Source organism: Schistocerca americana, chromosome X (assembly GCF_021461395.2).
Source record: "Schistocerca americana isolate TAMUIC-IGC-003095 chromosome X, iqSchAmer2.1, whole genome shotgun sequence".
NCBI lineage: Eukaryota > Metazoa > Arthropoda > Insecta > Orthoptera > Acrididae > Schistocerca > Schistocerca americana.
Window position 1 is genome coordinate 674,142,218 of NC_060130.1, and position 25,295 is coordinate 674,167,512.

The window sequence follows — 25,295 nt, forward strand, 5'->3', positions numbered from 1 at the left end:
GAGTAGTCAAGCCAGATACTTGACGGATGTTACCACTTCCAAAGACCGGGCATTTATTTTGTTCTCATACATTAATGGGGATTTTCATCTTGTTATACACAGTAGGCTACACTTACTAATATTGAGAGATAACTGCCAGTCATTGCAACACACATTAATTTTCTGCAATTCCTCATTGAAGTGTTCACAACTTCCGTGTGGTGCTGCAGTCCTCCACCGTAAACGAGTTTTTGAAAGGTAGGTTTAGAATTTGGACCTTCTGTTTATCATCACCAGTTACATTACCCATACTGTCAGCGAGAAAAGGTATTGAATTATTTGTAGCATCCATAGATTTTATGTACGACCAAAATGTTTTGGGGTATTTTTATTATTATGACCATGCGATGGAGAGTCTACTGCTCAAGTCACTTTGCAATGCAAGTTTTTATTCTGTGCATTAGCTGCATTTATCTTACTACTGTGATCTTATTTTGTGCTGAGTTTGCTATGATATTTTGCATAGTCTGTGTACTAGTGTGTAACATCATGACAGTCATCCCTTGAAGTTAGCTGCAAATAGGTCATTTAACTTGTGTGGTGTCCAGACAGTTGTTCACCATATTTTCATGTGTTTTATTTGTAACATTGTGGGATCATGTTTAGAAGTACTTATGTACATGGAAAAGATGATGTCAGTGAACAGACTACCAGCAATTTTCACCCTTTTGTAGCCAATTCAGCTATGATATCAAACAGTCCATCTGGGTTAATTTCTTATTGTGGACATCACACCAGCATGTGCTACCATTTTAATAGGCCTTTACCCATTACTTGGACATGTTCCAGAGACCATGCATTGTGTTTACTCTAGAGAATTACATCAATGTTGTTTTTTGACTATGGTTACCCTTTTACTGTGTGAACTTCCATTCCAATGTCTCTAGGCACAGTTATGTGCACAAACATTCATTATGTCCCCATCGATACCTAGCAGAGGTCACCTGTGTCATAAATATTTGTGCAGTGCAGTGCAGTGCAGAGTGCAACACTTGGAACAACCAGTTCTTAAGAAGACTTATTTTGCATCCTTTCTAGAACAAACTCCAGATGGGCTCATTAAACCTATCATCCAGCAGAGTGGATTCATGATGACTGGACTTCTTCCATAGAATCCAGAGGCTGTAGACTACTCAAAAATTCCATCAGTGACTCATAATGTTACACCCTCCACTTACTGACCTGCCACATCTGAAGAATTAAACTTCATACATTGGGAAATATAAACTTTCTAGCTTTAAGTCTCCTAATTAGAGCTATATTTTGAACACACAATACAAAAAGGTCAGGTAAAAGGAGATAAAAAAAAATTTAAAATATTAATTCCAAAACAGTATCAATTGTGACATGTAAAGTTCCACTTAACACTGTTTTTGTTTAGTGTCAACAACTAAATATTTTGTTTATCAACTATTGAAAATGTTGAATTTGACTAGTATCAACTGCCAATGACGGCACTTGTAATTTTATTTACATTTTTATTTACTATTTAATGTCCCATAATATGTGAAATATAATATATTTCACAGGCCAAAATACTAAAGAATCTTAAGGTTCATTATGTTTGTACCCAACATTGACTTGTATTCCTAAACATCAAATAAATGTAATTTCCTGTCTTAAGGCATCAGCTACTGGTTTCTTTACCTTACTGATCAATAAGATGCCAAAATATTATCTTCACAAAATTATTTAATTGGATAGATAAAAAATCTACTCACCAAGCGGTGGCAGAACACATTCATAAAAGACGGTTGTAATTGGCAAACTTTTGGAGCCAGTGGCTCCTTCTTCAAGTAGAAGGGTTGAAGGGGGAGGAATAGAGGTGAAGAAAAAGGACTGGAGAGGTCTAGGAAAAGGGTTAGATTTTGGGAAAGTCACCCAGGACCACGGGTCATACTGCTTCTGTCTCGTCCCATATGGTAAGTCTCGCTGCACCCGTGGTACTGAGTGACTTTCCCAAAACCTACCCCTTTTCCTAAACCTCTCCAGTCCTTTTCCTTTAGCACCACTTCCTTCCCCTTCAACTCTTCCATGAGAAGGAGCCACTGGCTCTGAAAGCGTGCCAATTACAACCGTGTTTTATGAGTATGTTCTGTTGCTGCTTGGTGAGTAGATTTTTTATCTATCCAATTAAATAATTTTGTCAAAATATTTTATTGTAATACCAATATTTCTTTTGCTGTTTCCATGTGGTATCATAATAAGAGGAAGTTCTGGATCAGCTCTGTCAATGATACACATTGTTTCTGTATAGTCAAATATCAACTGAGGCTTAGTTATTTTGTCACCCATTTTTGTTTCTATTATACATGATAATGGGTGGTGTATAGTGCTCAGAGCGCAAATTGTTTTTTGTCTTGCCATTTTAGGACCATAACTTTCCCCTTTGGAAAGATCTGATTTCTCCCTTTTTAAATTTTATGGCTGCAAATACAGTTTGTTGATCCTTTCTATTTGCTCTAAGACTTTTTCTTACTGATTAGTCATAAATTCACAATATTACTGTAAACTGTTAGCAATAGTTTGTTGCTTACAAGTGTGTTGTGCCTGGTGTGTATTCTATGATGTGATCAAACAAATCCATTTCTATCAGATAAAAGACTTGAGAACATGTAAAATATGACTCCTGGCATTCTAGAGAAACAGAAAAAGTTTGATGGGGAACTGGCAGCTTCAGATATACAAATAGCCCTTAAATTATGTCTGATGTGATAATCATGAGGTCTGTGAAAATGTCCAGAAAGTGGTGGACAAACACATCCTCATCACCCGCAGCTGGAGGGTTGAACTAGATACTCTTTTTAAACTTTATGAGTTCTAGTTAAGTATAAACTCTGTAAGTCTATGTGGATATCTTGCTTAAGTGTGGAATTTTTAAATTTCTCTGATATATCACAAATTCTGCTGATCTGCCATTTGGGTCTGAGAACCAATCAGGCCCCACGTATCGTGTTACAACTGCTGCTGCTCTGGTCAATCTGCTGTATACTCCTCATTAGGTTCTGATAACAGCCAATGTTAACCTTAAATTACTGAAAGAAGAAGAAGTAGATTTGCAACAAGTTTCAGAATGCCTGTTGGCTTGTGAATCCTTACTTGAACAATCTGGACAGAGAAGAATCCTTTGTATGCTATGGGACTTAAGACAAGTAATTACCAATGCCTAAGAGCACTTTTGAAACATTTTTCATGCTGTATCACCCAGTCATGTTAAATGGCCTTGGTTCAATTCCCATGGAACAGTGCTGAATACAATATTCAGTACTCCTGATCATTTGGGTGCTGATCGCTGGAATAGGGCTATCCATCAGGCTGTTCATCCTCGAAAATCATGACATTCTTGTTTGTCAACATGTACGACTTATTCATGTTGATTATAAGTGCGCTAGACAATCACTCCAAAATTTCAGTTATTTTCTTAGATTTAACAAAGGTTTTTGATTTTATGGAGCATTCCATTCTCTCAACCCTCAAGTTGGCATGCCATTTTTCATAACATGAGAGAGCACGTGGTGCACTTTGTACGCATTTCTTTATGTTGCCAAGGTAAACATGTGTGGACAAAATTACAGTTTAATCTTAGTTTAATTAAGCAATGATAAAATAAACTGACATTATATGAGCTAAATCACTGTTTAATTAAACAGGAATAAAATAAACCTTTCATTGTGTCACTCTGCTGCCACAGACAAGTGTTATCCTGCAGTAATGATCCACTCGAAGCATTAAACACTTAACATTGCAGTTGTCTCAGATCCCTTTCAACTACTTATTTTATTACTAATTACCTCATAGATAACTGCCTCACTGTGGGATTGTGCTGCTAGCTTGGAATCTGTGTCATTTTCTGGCACCAACCATAGTTTTTTTTTCACCTAGCTTGCTGTTTGTTTTATATTACTGCAGGTCACTTGGATGTATGAAGATGACGCAATTATGAAGGGATAGGTATGGGCTTGTGATTGTAAAAAAACAATGGGATGGTACAAAATAATGTTATTTGTGAGTGGTACATTCAAAGATTACAAAAACTTGAGTGTTATGGTATGTTATGGGTGCCAAATGAGTGGCTGAAGTCCTACTTAAGTACTCAGAAGTCCAGCACAGACACACTAAAACTATACAGAACTACCTTCCAGTTCCATCTTCACTACCACATGGTGTAATACAGGGCTCTGTCTTAGGACAATTTCTTTTTCTGGTATACATTAATAATTTGCCCTCATGAATTAATTATCTTCCCTCGTGTGTGAAGAATGCAGAAGCAGTACTATTTGCAAATGATACTAATCTGCTTGCTGAAGCAGAAAGATCTTGCCACAGCTGTAGGTGTCATCACAGATGAAGTTTCACAATGGTTCTATAGGAACAGGCTGTCCTTAAACCCACAAAAAAGGTTATTCTACACTTTCAGTCCTAGAAAAATAAATATACTGGAAAGTCAGTAAGTCATATCAATGGCCATGAAATTCAGAATGTCGCTGTGACAAAGTTTCTAGGTCCTCGCCTGCAAGAAAATCCAAAATGCAACTCTCACATAACATCCTTAAACTGCCAACTCTCTAAAGTAACATCTGCAATCACAGTGCTACCCAGCAACCCAACTGTCAAAACTGTAAAAAACTGTAATTTTCTCAGATTCACTCACTGTTAAGATATGGTGTTATCTTTTGGGGAGATTCTCCTCCTACTGTAATGACATGCAGGAAGCAAAAGGGAATAATCCAATTCTCATCCAGTCGTAACAACAATGAGGAAGTAAAAGAGAATAATCTGAATAACTGAAAAGAAACAAACAATAGAAGTTCCTGTAAGCTTCTTTTAGAGATTTAAATATTCTTACTCTTCCCTGCATTTATATATGAAACTGTGCTCATTGTAAAAAAAAATATGATCAAGAAAGAGAATATCTTCATCCAAAACACTGCTGTACCTGAGCACCATACTAGGTTAAAAAAAATATCCCTGTAAATTATTCCATCACAAGCCTGTCTCAAAAGAGTGCTTATCACTCTGGTATCAAAACCTACAATAGGCTGCCAGAAATTATTAAGAATACCAAACATATAAATGCACTCAAAAAAGCTGCTAAAATCTTTTTATTAAAGAATTGTTTTTACAATTTGTCAGATTACATGAGTAACAAAGTAGTATTGTTGCCTAGTACTACTGTACTGTAAAATATGTCCAACATCTGTAGCACTTTTTATGTATATAAGATTTGCTGGACCAATGAATAAACAATATAAATAACTTTCTAGCTACCATAAGGCAGATCTGCAGGGTAATTAGTTAGTACAGCAGTATGAAGAGGTTAGCAGTTCAATTCAACCTGACGTATTAACCATCCATGAGGAGCTATCCAACTTATCAGTTACTTTGGAAATGACAAAAACATTGCAAATTCAGTTGTATTACACCCAAGCAACACAGTTATATGTCAGCATCCTGAAATCCATTACTCAGCTAGGTCTGCAACAAAAAAAGCTCTAATCTATTGGCCACAGAATCTTACTTACATATCTTAACAAATATACTTTTTTAACTTGTTGGACCTTATGCTAATGACATCTGGGAATTGACTCTACCTTACTACTACTCTGCTGACAGAGTACACTTTTCTCAATTTTCTAGCAGCATAAATGCACAGATCTTTTTATCTGTTATTTTTTACATGCTAGTTTGAATTTTCCCATAGCACGGACAGGCACATGGAAACATATTGCTTGGCAGACAAATGAAATCTTGATTGTCAGCAAACTTTGTGAAACTCACTCTGTTATGCAATACACTGAGCTTCAGTTTTGTATTCACATAAATTACATGTGCTCCACTTTATGATTACATACTAGAATCACTGTTAGTGAAATAACCCTTTTTCCTATGGAAACTTGCTCTTGCATGATTGTAGCAGTGCACTATCCTCTGTTCATGTCTGCCTGTAATAGCTGTAACAGGGCCATCTGTGGTATCAATCCCCTAATATGATCACACTTTCATGGCTCAGACCTACTGAGTCACTTTAACTGGCAGTGATGCTTACATAATAGTTCAAATTGTGACTTGATTGCACCCTCTGTTAGACTCTCAGCTTATTTAACATAGTTGCAAAATGTAAGTATTATGTATTTTTCTGCAGCATTTACCTGAATTACCTTTTGTACTGCCACAATCTGACAGCTCACCTGTGCTGCCTAAATGTTCAAATGACCATCTCCTCCAGTCAACCAATAAGCTTGTATCCTATGAATATGATCAGATTATTATTGTGCATTGCTATATGAAAGAAAATATTAAAAGTATGATCATATCTAGCATTGTATCTGTTCCTCCAACTCTGGCTGTCTTAGGACTGGCCCCCTAGATTAAATATAAGGGATGTTCAAAAAGAAACAAGCCAGAGTCTGGAATTGGCAAACTGGTGACAGGAGGGTAATATCATGGCATGTGTAATGAGGTGTGATTCTAACCAGAGCGTGGAAGTTCACAGCCCATCGGTAAAGGGCATGCATGCACATCACGTGACTATACAGAGCTAGCAGCAGCATGCATTAATCATCCAACACTGCCAGTCGCATTGTATGCTGATGTTCTTCTTTGACCAAGATGTCCCCCTTCTGATTCACTTCCTGCAGCTTGGGACAACAGTGAATGCCCAGCATTGCTCACAAACCTTGACCACCCTTCGCCAAGCGATCAAATCAAAACGACCCGGCAATCTCACCCTTGGGGTCATTCTGCTCCATGACAATGCAAAGCCTCATACAGCCAACACAGTCGCAGCACTCCTGCAGAAATTCAAATTGGAGGTTTTTGGCCACCTTCCATACAGTCCAGACCTCTCTCCTTGTGATTATGCCATTTTTGGTCCCTTTAAAAAGGCTCTGAGGGGCAAGCAATTCAGCTCGGATGACAACGTCCAGCTGTACATGTGGAACTGGTTAACATTGCAGCCCTGGGAATCTTATGAGACAGTCATTCACCACGTTGTGTCACAGTGAGAAAAGTGTCTCAACAGTCAGGGTCAATACTTCTAACATACAAGTACTGGTTTCTGTAATTATGCCTCCGACTCATTTCTTTTTGATCGTCCCTTATATATTGCCCAGTCACATTATTGTGACCACCTGCTGAGAGCCTGAATAACCAGCTTTTATGGTGCAGACTGCTGTGAGACATGGAGAAAGAGAAGCCATGCAAACTCCAGTGCTGTGGCCATGTGCTAGGTTTCTTGGTTGAAGATCCATGATCTCTACAGCATAATCAAGGTGATCCCACATATTCAAAATTGGGTTTAAATCCAGGGGTTTTGGTGACCAGGGGAGCACAGTAAACCCATGCTGGTGCTCTATGAATGAGACACGTACACTGTGGGCTGTGTGACACATTGCATTGTTCTGGTGGTAGGTGCCATCATGTCAGGGAAAAATATGTATGGATTGACATGGTCCCCAAGGATAGATGGATTCTTGTGTTGATCCATTACAGCTTCCAGAATGATGAGATTGCCCAGGGAATGCCATGAAAATATTCCCCAGACCACAGCTCTCCCCTCTCTGGCTTGTACCCTTGTGATGGTTGTTGCAGGGTGTTTGCTTTCAGACATTTCATGCTGTACGCACCAATGGAAATGGAGCATGAAACGTCATTAATCTGAAAAGGCCACCTGTTGCCACTCAGTGGATGTCCAGTTGCACTACTGGGGTGCAAGTTCCAGCCTTTATCACCAAGCAACAGCAGTAAGCATGGATAAATGAACTAGGTGCCTGTTGCAGAGGCCCATACCCTGCAACGTTCACTCAGCAGGCACTGAGGAGACACAATTGGTTCATCTAGTAGTCAGTTGTTCAACAGTTACAAGTCTATTCAGCTGCACACACCCTGCAGCCATCTTCCACACCTGTCATCTATGGCCTGTTGTGCATCATAGTTCCCTTGGTGCTAGTTTTAGAGAGTGCTATTTTCACATGCACAGTATACTTTAAGAACAGGAGCACATGAACAGTTCACAAACTTAGCCATTTAGCCTGAAAGACAATGACTGTGCCGTTTTATAATCAAATGAATCACTTTATTTCTGCATTATTACAACAACAATAACAACTGCACTGTTTTCCCACATGTCCCAAAAAGATTTATGTTTTTGCAGTTCCCATAGTGTAGTGGTTATGATACTAGATTGTTGCATGGAGGGTCATGAGTTCAAAACTCACCTGACCTGAAACATTTTAATTTCTATATTTGGTTTGAGTACATTCTAGAAGTATCCCCAAATGGCAAAAATCATTGTACTGGAATGTTCTGTAGCTGAATATACACCCTATGTGTTCTGGCTGGAGGCAGTTCCCTCCGCACTCTTGTATGCGCAAGTGCTGAATAAACCTTCGTTAAGTGAAGTTAGGGTTTGTCATTCATCTACTTACACCTTCCTCTATGTGACAATATACCTACCTTTGCTAGTGCTGCCACCTGCCATCTGTGAGTTGTTATTGCCCATTGACATCAAACATAGTGGTGGCCACACTGATGTTACAGGGCCATGTATAAACGTAACATCATTCTAGTGGGGGCACCAGAGCCGCTGTTTATGTGGTGAGAAACCCGAGTTTGAGCCACATTCAACAGATCGCAGTCTATCAGTAACAGAAGAAGATGAGGACGTCATGAAGACAGCAACTGTGCACCACCACATGAGACATCCTTCTGGGTTCTCTGGCGATGATGGCCAAGATCCAAACAAGTGGCTGAAGATATATGAGCATATAGCCAAATTTAACAAATGCGATGACAGTGTGTGTTTGGCTAAGATATTTTTCTACTTGGAGGGCACTGCCAAGCAATGGCATGAGAACAACAAGGAGAAGTTCACAAACTGGGAAGTATTCCAGGTGGAACTGTGAAAGTATTTCGGCGACTCACAACGATGGAAGTGCAAGGCTGAAGATAAATTAAAGTGCAGGAAACAGCGTCCAGGAGAAATGACAGCATCCTACATTCAAAAAGTCTTGGAGCTGTGTAAAATAGTGGATCCTAGAATGAAGGAGGAAGATAAGGTTGCACATCTCATGAAGGCTGTTGCTGAGGACATGTATCAAGCCCTACTCCCGAAGGAGGTTTCAACAGCAGACAACTTCATAAAAGGGTGCCAGTATATTGAGATAACGCATCAAAACAGAATTACACACAAGAAGTTTGAACATATTCCAAATGTCGGAACGATGTCTGTAATGCAGGAAGAAACTGATTTCACAAGTGTTCTTTGTCAGATAGTGAGAGAGGAAGTTCAGAAGGCACTTGGATTGCACAGTGAGCAAAAAGCCGAGACGCTCAAAAGGTTATAAGGGTTAAGTGGAACAGACATTGAACCCAATCTCTCACAAAAAAGTCGAGACCCAAGTGAAGTTACATTCCTACAGTGCAGCATGAGGAACCTGTTTGGGCACCAAGGAAGACTGATGTCTGGAGGACCCAGTGTAACCAACCAGTACGTTTCCATTGCAGACAACTGGGACATGTGGTGTGCTATTGTAGAGGAAGGGGACGGTTATTTGATGACGCCCACGCCAGAAGACAGCAGACCGATCTTAGCTGACGCCAACTCCGGGATGACGAAGATGAACAAGAAGATGTGGGTGCACGACGACGTAGGTCACCATCGCCGAAAACTAGCTGCTGGAGAGGACGCTCCCCAACACACCGATCAAGGTCTCCATCACAGCTTAGAAGCTCCAGCCAGTCACCTAGCCACCGCAATCTGGAAAACTAATGGGAGCGACCTACCTCAGAAGTGAGGCTGCCGAAGAGAAAAATCCTCTGCTGTCGATCACAACAAAACATCGATATCCTTATGGATGGCAGACCAGCCCAAGCTCTTGTGGACTCTGGAGCATGATATTCAGTCATTTCGGAGAAGTACCATCGCCAGTTGCTGAGAACCACATTCGTCAACAACAAAACGTCTCTGCTGAAGCTGGCTAGTGGGAAATATGTAAAACCTACAGGAAGATGTGTCATTTGTGTGGGTATAAGTGGCTATAAACAGCTCTTAGAATTCATCATCTTACAAGAGTGTAGTCATGACATCATTCTCGGATGGGACTTTTTGAAAGCTTCTCAAGCAATTATAGATTGTGGTCACTCGAAGATTATGCTAGATGAGATGAGATACTGTGAACAGGAAGATGCACATTCGAGTGTGTGGAGACTATGTGTGTTGGATGAAGTGATCATTCCTGCAGTCAGCGTTAGAAAGGTAACTGTCGTGTGTCATGCCATGCATCAACCCATGGATATTGTAGTGGAATGTAAGAGAAGCATACCACTGAAGAATAACTTTGTCATCCCAGCTTCTTTCATCTCATTTAAGAACAGATTCGGTGAATTGTGGATAGTTAACTGTCGCCGAGAACTGCAGATCCTCCCAAGACACATGTGCTTAGCAAACACTGAGCCATCAATTGCAGAACAGATGAGTGTCATAGAAACCTCCCATTCTGAGTCCGTGGACGAAATTAGCGCTACAACTACGAGGCAAGATATAGCTCGACTATCACCATATCTTACTAAGGAACAACAGAAGTGTTCTCTGAATACTTCAATCCACAGGTGAAGAGCAAGTTAAACAAATCAATGGTGAAGCACTGGATTAGCACTGGAGACCATCAACCAATAAGCCAGAGAGCATACCATGTGTCAGCAATGGAACGTTGAATAATTCACGACGAGATAGAGAAAATGATGAAGAATGACATCATTCAGCTTTCGCAGAGAACATGGTCATCACCAGTGGTTCTTGTCAGGAAGAGGGATGGCAGATGGCGCTTTTGTGTTGATTACAGGAAGTTAATAAGACAACTAAAAAGGACATTTACCCTCTTCTACGAATCGACAAAACAGTAGATTGTCTGAAGGGGGCTAAGTTCTTCTCAACCATGGACATATACTCAGGATACTGGCAAATCGAAGTAGATGAGGCTGATCATGAGAAAACTGCATTCATCACCCCTGAAGGCCTGTATGAGTTTAAGGTAACACCGTTTGGTTTGTGTAATGCACCAGCAACTTTTGAACGAATGATGGATAATCTTCTAAGGCACCTGAAGTGGACGATGTGTCTTTGTTATTTAGATGACATTATAGTGTTCTCAGAGACATTTGATGAACACATAAAAAGACTGAGGGCTATTCTTATGTGTCTCCAACAAGCCCGACTGAAACTTAATCCAAGAAAGTGTCTCTTTGGAGCAAAAGAAATCAAAATACTTGAGCATCTTATGTCAAATGGAGGTGTGCGGCCAGACCCAGAAGAGGTGAGACCTATAACGGAATTTCCTATTCCTAAAAGTATTATAAATGTGAGAAGCTTCCTCGGATTGTGTTCTTACTACTGTCGTTTTATCAAAGACTTTTGCCTCAAAGCCAGGCCGCTCCAAGAGTTGTTAAAAGCTGATGCTAAATTTATCTGATGTGATGCTCAACAAGATTCTTTCGTTGTGCTGTGAAAAACTCTGATGACTGAGCCTGTACTTGGTCCATATGATGAGAGAGCGTCTACGGAACTATACACAGATGCCAGTGGGTATGGCGGAACTACACACAGATGCCAGTGGGTATGGGATCGGTGCTGTTCTGGTGCAGATTTCAGATGGAAAAGAGAAGGTTATAGCCTATGCTTCTAGGACACTTGCAAATGCTGAGAGAAACTACTCAACTACAGAAAGAGAATGTCTTGCAATGAACTGGGCCATGTGCAAATTTCGACAGTATCTCTATAGAAGGCCATTTACAGTTGTTACAGACGATCATTCACTTTGTTGGTTAACAGGTCTTAAGGATCCAACAGGATGACTCGCTAGGAGGGCACTATGTCTTCAGGAGTATGACATTACCATAGTGTACAAAAGTGGAAGAAAGCACCAAGATTCTGACTGTCTCTCATGCAACCCTGTGCAAGACCATCAAGACCTTGATGAAGGTAGTGACTGTCTTACTGCACTCCAGGATCTCTCTGCTGAGCAGAAGAAGGACGCCAAGATATCTCAAATTATACTTGCCTTAAATCAGTCAGAGGATGTGAAAGGACAATTTTAGGTAGTTAATGGATTACTTTGCAAGAAAAACTTTGATCCGTTTGGAAAGAAGTGGCTACCAGTGATTCCTAAACACATGCGCTTAGATGTTCTACAGAACTTCCATGACAGACCTGAGGCTGGACATTTAGGATTCATTATGACATATGATAGGATCCACAAGAGATTTTTCTGGCCAGATTTATTTAGGAGTGTCCGTTACTATGTGTCACTCTGTCAAGAGTGCCAGAGGAGAAAGCAGTTCCTCAGAAAGCGCCTGGCCGACTCATACCAATTCTACCAGCCGAAAGGCCTTTCCAGTGTGTTGGGATTGACCTCCTTGGACGATTTCCAATGTCTGCCTGTGGCAATAGATGGATTATTGTTTGCACTGATTATCTGATGCACTATGCCATTAAAAAATCCGTGAAAACAGCCGAAACATCCGAGGCAGCCAAATTTATCGTGGAAGACATTGTATTAAAATGCTGTACCCCAAGGTCGTTAATTACGGATCAAGGGAAGTTTTTCAATTTAATCTTGTGACAGAGAGAAACCGTCGGTGTAACATTACTCATCACATGACAACTGCCTACCATCCACAAACTAACCGGCTTACTGAATGCCTAAATAAGACCTTGGCCGACATGCTATCAATGTTCATCGATGTTGAACAGAGCAACTGGGATGAGGTGCTACCTTTCGTGACATTTGCCTACAACACCGCCAAACAAAACACCACAGGATTTACGCCATTTATTTCTGGTGCATGGGCGTGAGGCGACGATGACGATGGACACTGTGTTTCCGTTACATCCTGATGACGTGGATGATGACTACATCAGCCAGGTGTTAACCAGAGCTGAGGAAGCTCGGCAGTTAGTTCTACTCCGCGCTCTGTAGGCTCAAGAAAACGATCACCAAAGGTATGACACGAGCCACCGCCCTGTTGTCTACCAGCCTGGTGACCTCGTCTGGATCTTCAGTCCTGTTCAAAAGGTTGGTCTCTCTGAGAAGCTCCCCAGGCGCTACTTTGGACTTTATAAGGTTGTAAGACAGTTTCTCATGTTACTTATGAAGTTGAAGATTTCAACCCCGACACAAGACAAGGAAAGATCAGAGATACGGTCCACGTCCTTCGAATGAAGCCCTATAAGGATCCTGCAAACCAGGGAAAATTTGAAGCTCCAGCAACAGGCAACAAGCGGAAAGATACTGAAGAATGTAGCGGCAAGGAAATTTCTGAGAAGATCACCACCAGGGCAAACATTAGTCATCGGGAGTCAGAGTATGCAGGACCGATGACTCGTTCTTGGACTAGGAGGACGTAGCACCGAGAAGAAGCTGAGTAGTGCAGTCGCTGTAGTGTAGTGGTTACGATACTAGATTGTTGCAGGGGGGTTCATGAGTTCAAAACTCACCTGAACTGAAACATTTTGATTTCTATATTTGATTCGAGAACATTCTAGAAGCATCCACAATTGGCAAGAATCATTGTACTGGAATATTCTGTAACTGTATATATACTGTATGTGTTCTGACTGGAGGCAGTTCACTCCGCGCTCTTGTATGTGCCAGTGCTGAATAAACCTTCATTAAGTGAAGTTAGGGTTCGCCATTCATCTACTTACACCTTCCTCTACGTGACCTTTGCTAGTGCTGCCACCTGCCATCTGTGAGTTGCTATTGCCCATTGACAGCACACATAGTGGTGGCCACACTGATGTGACAGGACCATGTATAAAAAGCGTGACAGTGAGCAATTAAGATCATCAAAACCTATTGTCCTAGAACAGCAGCCAAAGAGTGAATACCCCAGTTAAACATCTAATGTCGGAAAATACTATTTTCAAGGCGTGGCCCTACACTAATTTTAATTTTCAAGGTGTTTAGTATGTTGATATTGGTTCCCTTGTGTACTTGGGTATTATAATTAAGGGTATTGCTTTGCTTTTACTGTAACCTGAACCCAGTATGTTAATGGTCAAAGGAATGGTTTCAGTAATAAGGTAATGTATTGTCAATTGTCATTGTAATATGTAACTGAAATGAGGCACTATATTGGCATCAATTATGGTAGTATTCAGAGGTGACCATGTTAAAGGTTGTTCCATCTGTAGATGGGATTATTGTATTTTTAGAACTGCCTGGGCAGACAGTCAACCAGTCTACTTTTCTATAAGAGGATAGAAGTTTTTCCATCAAACTTTCATGTTTCATTAAACCTATTAGTCTTTATTGTTAGAGATAAAGCAAAGCTGGTTGCTAAAGTGCATAATGGTCTCTAGATCTGTGTCAAACTGGTCCCTACCCTCGTCTTCTGGAATCTGTCTCAAGAACCCAAGGTGATGCACCCCCTCAATGGAATGTTACAGCCCTGCCTCTAGTAGCACACAAGGCTTGGCAGTATGTGCCACTGCCTACTTGGCAGCCCCTCTGCTGTCATTGTTGGTGCCTGTACTCCATTACTGTACTCGGCATTGTCACCATGCAGCCACACCACTGCACAACCACCCTGCCTCATCAGCTTTTTGGCTATTATTGTAAAGCTTATTATAGAGCTGAAGCCACATCAGACAACAATACTGTATGCCTTGTATGGCATCTAATATATTGTATGATGAACAATTTTTGTTTGCTAGAACCAGCTTAAGTCTGACTCACCCTCCCTTACTGAATAGGTCCCTGATAAATGCCTCCAGTCCAAGGGAGCATCCCTCTTAAAAAGATAGTCATGTTACATTCTTGTTTGGAGCAGATTATATGCCCTGTGGAAGGCAGAAGGGTATACAAGGTGTGCCAACAGACTGCATGGGAGATAGATATTTTTAAAGAAAATTTTTATTCATCATTGAAGTAGTTAAGTTTTCTTGTGAGCTGTGGCTGGATCTGGGCTGGCTGGCACTGGATATCAATGAGATGCCAACACCAACCCATGGCCTGTTCACATGCCGATTAGCCAACTCCACTCACATGACCAGCAATGCTGATGAGATGGTACTTTAAGATTAGCATTGGTGGAAGCAGTCTGCCAATCAAGAGGTTGGGCTGGGCAATACAGTGGAGCAAAGAACTCTGCCTCTCTTGCCAGCCAGCTCTCAATCTGAGCAGATGTGCCTTTCCTACCCTCTTAAGTGCCATCTCCACTCAGTCTGTTTGTGGTCTCTCTAGACACTGATGTATCAACTAGTCTTTAGTACTGAAACTGGAGAATTAGCCAGTTTTACAGCATAATTCTGTTGTCATCATACCAAACATCATCTCAACCAGATGCCTACTTTATCCTGAATGTCTTCTCACAGCCAAACTGTACACATGAATTTCTCATTTATTTTTCTCTTTGTTCAGAAAGTACCTTAAAACAGGAATATTTTCTTTGGTCTTAGACCCATCAGGAGTAACATCACAAATAAATGAGAAAACCAGATTTCAATCAATCGTGATAGATTATTAGAATGATGGTAACATTGACAATACAGCACATATTTAACAACATTTTATGACATAATAAGTGCCATACTCATTGGATCTTAGGGGACTCTTGCAATTAAAAGGCTGTGTTTTGATGACAACATGTACTCATGTCAAATAGTCTTATATTCTGACATAATGTAACTTTTGCAGTGTTACTTGAAAATGGCTCTAAGGCCAAAATTGCAATCGTAATAATAAATATTTCATACAGTCAACAACAACTATGATGTCTTTTAAGAAATATTATGTGACAGTTTGTAATGGGTCTAGATCAACATAAAATTATGAAGCTCTGCATTCTGTAGTGTTTTATTGATTAGGGCAATGAAATTTCTGATATGGCAAGGAATTGTAAAAGAGGTCCTGTAGAGGGGGAATGGCATAAAAATAACATGACTGCTCCTACATTAGATGAAACAGCATGAAGCATCTGTTGCTTAGGTGCAGCAAATTCTTGTGACATTTCTATTTCCAAAGTAACACTTTTGCACCATTTGAAGAAAAGTGATGATATAATATTTGGATACTCTTACATATCTGTACAGTTGCTGTTATTGTTTTGTGTGTGTGTGTGTGTGTGTGTGTGTGTGTGTGTGTGTGTGTGCGTGTGTGCGTGTGTGTGTGTGTGTGTGTGTGTGTGTGTGTGTGTGCGCGCGTGTGTGCGTGTGTGTGTGTGTGTGCGTGTGTGTGTGTGTGTGTGTGTGTGTGAGAGAGAGAGAGAGAGAGTGAGTGAGTCTTACTTATGTAGGCTGCCTAAGCCCTCATAACATAAAATATGTATATGGGAATTAAGGCAACATTCATTGCCAGGTTAGTGGGTTTTAACAAGCAAATTGTGGGTAACTTATTCTTAATTTTAAAGGTAGTGCAGAACAAAATATAAATTTCCTGTATCTGCCATTAACAATGCAGATGAATCTGGATTCTCTGCTGTGCCTAATAAGCTACAAAAGGTCATTTCACCCACAGGAATTAAGAGAGTTTCCAAAATTGTATATGCAGAGAGAGGGAGAAATATTACTATCATTTGTTGCATTAGTATTACTGGATACTACTTGTCCCATTTTTTTTCATTTTTTGCATGAAAATGAATGTAACCTGAACTTGTGGGGAGTGCACCACCAGGAACTGTTGGGCATTGTAGTGATAATGAGTGGAGCAATATTTGCTTTGTTTTTGAAACATTTGAATGTTCATGCAAGATGTGCCAGTTAACCCCTATCCTGTAGCTTGTTGACAATCATAAAACACTGTTAACACTGGAGGCTACCAACTTCTGCAGTGAAAATCATATCACCTTGGCTGGCTTTCCACCTCACACTACCCATCGCCTTCAGCCATTGGATGTTTTATTTTTTTGGTGCATCAGAGACATGTCACAATCAAGCTTGTGATAATTTCATGATCACTTCCCAAGGGCAAGCCATAACTGACAAAAATGTTGCTGAATTATTGAACACTACTTACTTGAAAGAAGCTATAGTTGGTAATGCAGGTAGCAGGTTCAAAAAATGTGGGATCAGACATTATGATCCCATTGTGTTTAACAACAATGATTTTGCTGTAGTTAAAACCACAGACTGCATTCTTGTTTTAGACAATGCTGAAACTGAAAATGCTCCTGCTCAGGCTGCAGCACCTGAAGGTCAGTTAACAGAAACTCCTAATGAATCTCCTGGTGATCATTAGGCTCCTCCTATGGTCTTCAGTCCAGAGACTGGTTTGATGCAGCTCTCCATACTACTCTATCCTGTGCAAGCTTCTTCATTTCTGAATAACTACTGCAACCTAAATCCTTTTGAATCTGCTCAGTGTATTCATCTCTTGGTCTCCCTCTACAATATTTAGCCCCCACGCTTCCCTCCAAAACTAAATTGGTGATCCCGGGATGCTTCAGAACATGTCCTGACAACTGATCCCTTTGTCTAGTCAAGTTGCACCACAGATTCCTCTTCTCACCAATTCTGTTCAGCACCTCCTCATTAGTTATGTGATCTACCCATCTAATCTTCAGCATTCTTCTGTAGCACCACATTTCGAAAGCTTATATTCTCGTCTTGTCCAAACCATTTATCGTCCATGTTTCACTTCCATACATGGCTACACTCCACACAAATACTTCCAGAAAAGAATTCCTGACACTTAAATCTACACTCAATGTTAACAAATTTCTCTTCTTCAGAAATGCTTTCCTTGCCATAGCCAGTCTGAAATTCATATCCTCCTTACTTTGACAATAACCTGTTATTTTGCTTCTCAAATAGCAAAACTCATTTCTACTTGAAGTGTCTCATTTCCTACTCTGATTCTCTCAGCATCACCTGATTTAATTTGACTACATTCCATTATCCCCATTTTGCTTTTGTTGATGTTCATCTTATATCCTCCTTTCAAGACGCCGTCCATTCTGTTCAGCTGCTCTTCCTGGTCCTTTGCTGTCTCTGATAGTATTACAATGTCATTGGCAAACCTCGAAGTTTTTATTTCTTCTCCATGGATTTTAACTCCTACTCCAAATTTTTCTTTTGTTTCCTTTATTGCTTGTTCAGTGTACAGATTGAATAACATCAGGGACAGGCTACAACCCTGCCTCAGAGGAGACAGAGTAAACTGAAAACCCAGGACCATCAATAAATGGGAATTCAGTTGAGCCAAAACAGTGCCAAAGTATTTTTGATTTTAAACCATTGCCTGCAGAAATATCACCTGTGATAAAATAGAAAGAAAAACACTTGACATGAAGTACGGGTGTCTCAATAAGCTCACTAATGAAACAGCTGTTGCTGATAAAGAGTAGCATAAAGTGAGAAAAGAACATTTAAAGCTACAAAGAAAAGATGTTGTAACAAAAAAGGCTAAGCTGTTTGGAGTCCTGACACTCATGGTGTCAGCTAATGTTTCCAAAGATAGTACAGTGCAGTGTCTTGCATGTGATGAGATCTACATTGACCCTCCATCTCAAAACTGGATAAAGTGTTGCAAATGCCATATATAGTGGCTCAAACTTTGAAGGAGGAAAATTTGTGTGTGATTTTTGTTAGTAAAAACTTTGATTTTGAGACATTAATTTTCAACATTATAATCTTTTCATTACATACTCTTAAATAATAAATAACTACCAATGTTTAATTAATTGATTTTAAACCTTCTGAGAATAATAATGTATTCAATTTGTATCAGGAATGTCAACTTGCCCCATTTGGAATTAATTTTTGGATGCAATTTTCTAGCAGATGGCTTTTTTCCAAATATAGTAGATTACTTAGTGTCTGTTTGTGGAAAGAGCGAGACAGATCATCTGTGAAGGCCAAAAAACAAGAATGAGTTTTCCTTTAAGAAAATATGCCAGTAGTTATTCCTCAATTCTTTTTTACCAGGAACTGATTATCTTCACCACCACAAAACTGAGTAATAGAGCAAAAAGTCAGTCACTTAGTAAAGCTCTTATTTTGATATCACAGCATTCAGATGTTTTATACAGTGATTTAACTGCTAAAATGGTGTTGTGTCATGTGTCATGGCAGTCACTGAGTGATGGGCATCCCTTTGGCTTGTGACTTGTTTACCAATATTGAATATGTTCAAAGGAATGCAGTTGTTCACTACATATATAATATATAAAAAAATGTGTTGTTCTTTTCGCCTTTGATGTGCTCAGCTAGCTGTATTAAAATGATAAAATCGAGAGTTGGCAGATGCAAACATGTCAGCACCAACACAGACAGTGCGGACACAGAGTTACAGGTGGCAGGTGAGGACTCACTGGTCAGTATCAAGGAGCTCATCTGGTACCAGGTATGCATCACAATACAAAGACAAAACACACTTGATCTCACAGTGCAGGCAATCAGAGACGTTGCAATGGCAACAGCCATTGACAGATTTTGAAAATGGCCAGATATAATAATACTGAAATATTATCTTTATGGAACCTGGCACATAACAAGGTGCGATAACTTCACTTGATAAAATTCTTCTCCTTAAATATATAATTTTTTTCTTCCTAAATTTTCCCATTGTACACATAATATACAACCATATGTACACAAAATTGCCAAAGTCTTATTCATATAGTATTACACTAAATTTTATTTACAATGTGCTAATGGCAACAGTGTCTCTAGATCATAGAGAAAGTTTTTTGAGTTAATATTCATAATTTATTGTAACTGCACATCATAAGCACATCAAAATTCAGTGCTGCAAAAAATTGTTTGCTTTATGATTGATATAGCTTATTTGAGAGCTCTTTCAAGCACAAATTTTTCTTTTTTTGAAAACTTAATATTTCAAAATTTATTTGTATTAGAAATTTTAATATTCCAGAGTGTTCCAACCTTAAAATGTAATTTTCTCCAAAATTCATTATTACAATTTAGTATCCCTGCTTTTCTGCTTCTGAGAATGTTTACATTTACTAAAATGACAAGTTAGTTTATTAATTGTTCTGGTTAGAAAATAGCACTCTATTAAAAATTTTTTGGTAAGCTTCAGGAATCCCCAGGCATGTGAGAACTTCCTTCTCAGGAAGTAGCACCTGTTATTTTGTCAGTTTCTGGTTTTACACCTAATGGGCAGTCAAGATAAATTCACTGCTTAAACTGTTTTTATATCTTTTATTTTGTTATTATCTAAAATGCAGTGGTCTAGTATTTTACCACTGTGTAATTTCTGTAATAGATTTGTGTGTAAACAATGATCTCACAAAGAGCCAGAGTCAGTTGTGGACAAGTTCTTGATCAGCACAGTTACTATATCAGTCAGCTAGCGTTTGGTAGTAGTCATGTGAAGTAACATGTTAGTCTTTCCCACTTGTGAACTTGGTGCAAACTCTGCTTAGTGGTGTGGCTTCCCAATTTGTGTAATAATACTGATGGTCATACATATACATATAACAAAGTCGATCTTTGACATTGAACTTAGTGTCAATATATATGAAGAGAATGAAAATTAATTTTGGCAGTGTTGTGTATATTATTTAACAACTGTTCAACATATTCAATAGTCACAAGAGGATGATTAAAGTATAAATTTCATGTAACAGTTGAAAGAAGGGGGAGAGGGGGAGTGTTGGTCATGCTTCAAAGTTTCTGACTGTATATGGGAAAAGGACTGTCAGTTTAGAAAATAAGCTGTTTGCAGATACTTATAAAGCAGTACCAGAGAATTGCAATTGTTCGAGATCCTTGAAAATGATTGATAGCATACCAGTGATCTGTAAATCACAACTGCATGTGAGAAGCTTGGCCTACAGGTAAATGTGATGGATATCAGCAGAAGCCATTGAGTTAGATGAGGCTACCAGGTGCCATGGAACCTAGTCCATAGTAACTAAAACTGCCAAAGAGTGGAAGTATTTTGTCAGAAAAGGAAGCGTGCTGAAACTGGTATTACTGTCAGGGAAGAATTCATGTGTTACATTATCTCACAGTTTGATTTGTAAAATGTATAGACTTAAGGTGGTTAAAACAACAAATGGAAAGAAAGACATTATGAACAAATCCAGTTTGAAAGACATTAAATGAAACCCTGTATGCCTTAGAGTCACACATTAAATTTTTTGTTTATTTTGTATTTATAAGTGTTATCTAGTAGTATGCCAATGGCCGTGCCGCAATGGTAACACTGGTTCCCGTCAGATCACCGAAGTTAAGCACTGTCGGACTGGGCTAGCACTTGGATGGGTGACCATCCAGTCTATCCAGCGCTCCTGACAAGCGAGGTGCACTCAGCGCTTGTGAGGCAAACTGAGGAGCTACTTGACTGAGAAGTAGTGGCTCCGATCATGAAAACTGACAATGGCTGGGAGAGTGGTGTGCTGACCACCTGCCCCTCCATATCCGCATCAAGCTTTTATAAGATGATGTGACTTACCAAATGAAAGTGCTGGCAGGTCGACAGACACACAAACAAACACAAACACACACACAAAATTCAAGCTTTCGCAACAAACTGTTGCCTCATCAGGAAAGAGGGAAGGAGAGGGAAAGACGAAAGGATGTGGGTTTTAAGGGAGAGGGTAAGGAGTCATTCCAATCCTGGGAGCGGAAAGGCTTACCTTAGGGGGAAAAAAGGAAGGGTAAACACTCGCGCACACACACATACACATATCCATCCACACATACACAGACACAAGCAGACATATATATATATATATATATATATATATATATATATATATATATATATATATATATATATATATATATATATATATAAAGAAACATTCCACATGGGGAAAATATATTAAAAACAAAGATTCTGTGACTTACCAAACAGGAAAGCGCTGGTAGATAGACACAATAAAAAAACAAACAAACACACACACAAAATTTCAAGCTTTTGCAACCCACGGTTGCTTCATCATGAAAGAGGGAAGAAGAGGGAAAGACGAAAGGATATGGGTTTTAAGCGAGAGGGTAAGGAGTCATTCCAATCCCGGGAGCGGAAAGACTTACCTTAGGGGGAAAAAAGGACATGCCGCCGCTCATACCTCACCTGTCATTCAACAACATCTTTGCCTCTGCAATTCCGCCTCGACTGATATCTCTGCCCAAACTCTTTGCCTTTACATATGTCTGCTTGTGTCTGTATATGTGTGGATAGATATGTGTGTGTGCGCGAGTGTATACCTGTCCTTTTTTCCCCTAAGATAAGTCTTTCCACTCCCAGGATTGGAATGACTCCTTACCCTCTCCCTTAAAACCCATATCCTTTCGTCTTTCCCTCTCCTTCCCTCTTTTCTTATGAAGCAACCGTGGGTTGCGAAAGCTTGAAATTTTGTGTGTGTGTTTGTGTGTTTTTTTATTGAGTCTATCTACCAGCGCTTTCCCATTTGGTAAGTCACAGAATCTTTGTTTTTCAAAAAGGTACAGCCAAACTTTCAGGAAACATTCCTCACACACAAATAAAGAAAAGATGTTATGTGGACATGTGTCCGGAAATGCTTAATTTCCATGTTAGAGCTCATCTTAGTTTCGTCAGTATGGAGAGTGCTATGGGAGAACCAGTTGTTTCCGTACCATGTACAGTGTGTGCAAGCACTATCAGCAGCTGATTGGCCTCCACGGGTACACTTCTGCGAATGGTTCATCCAACAATGTGTCAATCCTCATTTCAGTGCAAATGTTCTCTTTACGGATGAGGCTTCATTCCAACATGATCAAATTGTAAATTTTCACAATCGACATGTGTGGGCTGATGAGAATCTGCATGCAATTGTGCAAGCACGTCATCAACACAGATTTTCTGTGAACATTTGGGCAGGCATTGTTGGTGATGTCTTGATTGGGCCCCATGTTCTTCCAGCTACGCTCAATGGAACTTGTGATCATGATTTCATACGGGATACTCTACCTGTGCTGCTAGAACATGTGCCTTTACAAGTACAACAAAACATGTGGTTCATGCACGACGGAGCTCCTGCACATTTCAGTTGAAGTGTTCATACACTTCTCAACAACAGATTCGGTGACTGATGGGTTGGTATAGGCGGACCAATTCCATGGCCTCCATGCTCTCCTGACCTCAACCCTCTTGACTTTCATTTATGGGGGCATTTGAAAGCTCTTGCCTACGTAACCCTGGTACCAAATGTAGAGACTCTTCATGCTTGTATTGTGGACGGCTGTGGTGCAATACACCATTTCCAGGGCTGCATTAGTGCATCAGGGATTCCATGCGACGGTGGGTGGATGCATGTATCCTTGCTAACAGAGGACATTTTGAACAGTTCCTGTAACAAAGTGTTTGAAGTCACACTGGAACATTCTGTTGCTGTGTGTTTCCATTCCATGATTAATGTGATTTGAAGAGAAGTAATAAAATGAGCTCTAACATGGAAAGAAAGCGTTTCCGGACACATGTCCACATAACATATTTTCTTTCTTTGTGTGTGAGGAATGTTTCCTGAAAGTTTGGCCATACCTTTTTCTAACACCCTGTATGTAGATATCAGAATAGTTGATATATTGATACATTTCCTGACAAAAAAGAGAAGCATCCAGAAGTGTAGGAGCAAACAAAATGAAATTGCATTATTTAAGAGGGTATGTGATGTCATTTTTGTAATTGCAAAATTGATTCACATCTACAAAGACCTTGACAATATGAGCCCATTTAGCAAGCATCCACTAATATGGTTAAGAAAAGTGTGATAAAGCTATGTTATCCTCTCTTGAGGTACCTGACCCACAACAGTTGTAAATGGTCCTTCAGATCCTAGATACGGGCAATGGGATGGCATTGAAACCTGAGCTGGTCCCTCATGTGTTCTATTGGGGACAAATCTGGGGATCTTGCTGGCCACAAGAGTACCTCAACATCACACAGACAGTTCACAGAGACAAATTTCATGTGTGCATGAGCATTATCCTTTTGAAAAATGGCAAAATTATACTGTTGGACGAGGATACAGGATGTCCATGGAGTACCATTGTTGCAACACAGTTACCTCAATTACTATCAACCCTGACCTGAAGTCATACCCGATGGCTCCCCACACTGTAATGCCAGGAGTAACACTGCTGTGCCTCTCCAAGATGGCATAAGAATGGGACCTCTCCCCATGTTGCCACCCTACTTGCCAACTACGGTTATCCAGGATAGTGCAGAACTGCAATTCATTGCTGAACACAGTATAACACCATTAATCAGCAGTCCATGCTTCCCAGTCATGGCACCACTCCAAAAGCAGACACTTCCCTATGTAGCAAAAACTAGAAGTCAGAAACATGTTAGCCACTTAGGAATAAAGCTTTTAAATGCACTTCCATATCAAATTAAAGAATTGAAAGGCAAAAATAATTTCAAGTGTGAAATAAAAAAATAATTGATGGAAAAATACTACTACAGTGTAAATGAATACCTATCTCAGACTGTGAATTGAAACCTGTACTTATTTTTAAAAAATTCAAACTAATTTAATTATGTTTTCAACTTTGTAATTATGGTACTTAGGAAAAATCTGTTAAATATCTGTAATATGTTTTGTGTATAAGTAAGGCTGCCATACGTGACGGATTTCGTGGACAGTCCGCGATTTTATGCTCGAAGACGGGTGTCCTGGACGAAGAAGAAAATGTCCGCAAAAAAAGTGGCTAGTAAGTAAAAAAAAAAATAAAATAAATAAATAAATAAATTTACGCAGTTTTTGTCACTGACCACCGATCAAGTGTTTCTTAACTCCTGCAGACTGCTAATTGAGCAGATAGTGAAACTGAAATGTTTTCTTACACAGGAAGATAACCAGAATTTGGAGATGATGCCTCATAAAAAGTGGGTTAAATTTTGAGGATTGTGTTTCTAAAGAGCAGTATTTAGAACTGCTTGCTATTGTGCAGTACTATTTCTCCATTCCAGGGCATAATGCCAATGTGGAGAGAGTGTTTTCCGTAGTGAATGCACAGTGGACAGAAGAAAGGAACAGGCTAGCTTGAACATCAGTCAATGCAATGCTCCAAATCCAATATAACATGAAAAACACAAATTGCACAGATTTTCATAGACTGATTCAGAATGGGAGCGAGATTCTTTCTTCTGTCCAGGGCTCAGAGAAATATGACTGGTTTAAAGCATAAAGTGAAAGATATATATCAATTATAGCAGCATGATTGTGTTCATGTTAATAAATTGTGTTCAGTGCTTTAATTAAAAAGTTATTTACTGTCGATTGCAATTAATTTTTATCATCATTGACCACTCCTTTATAGA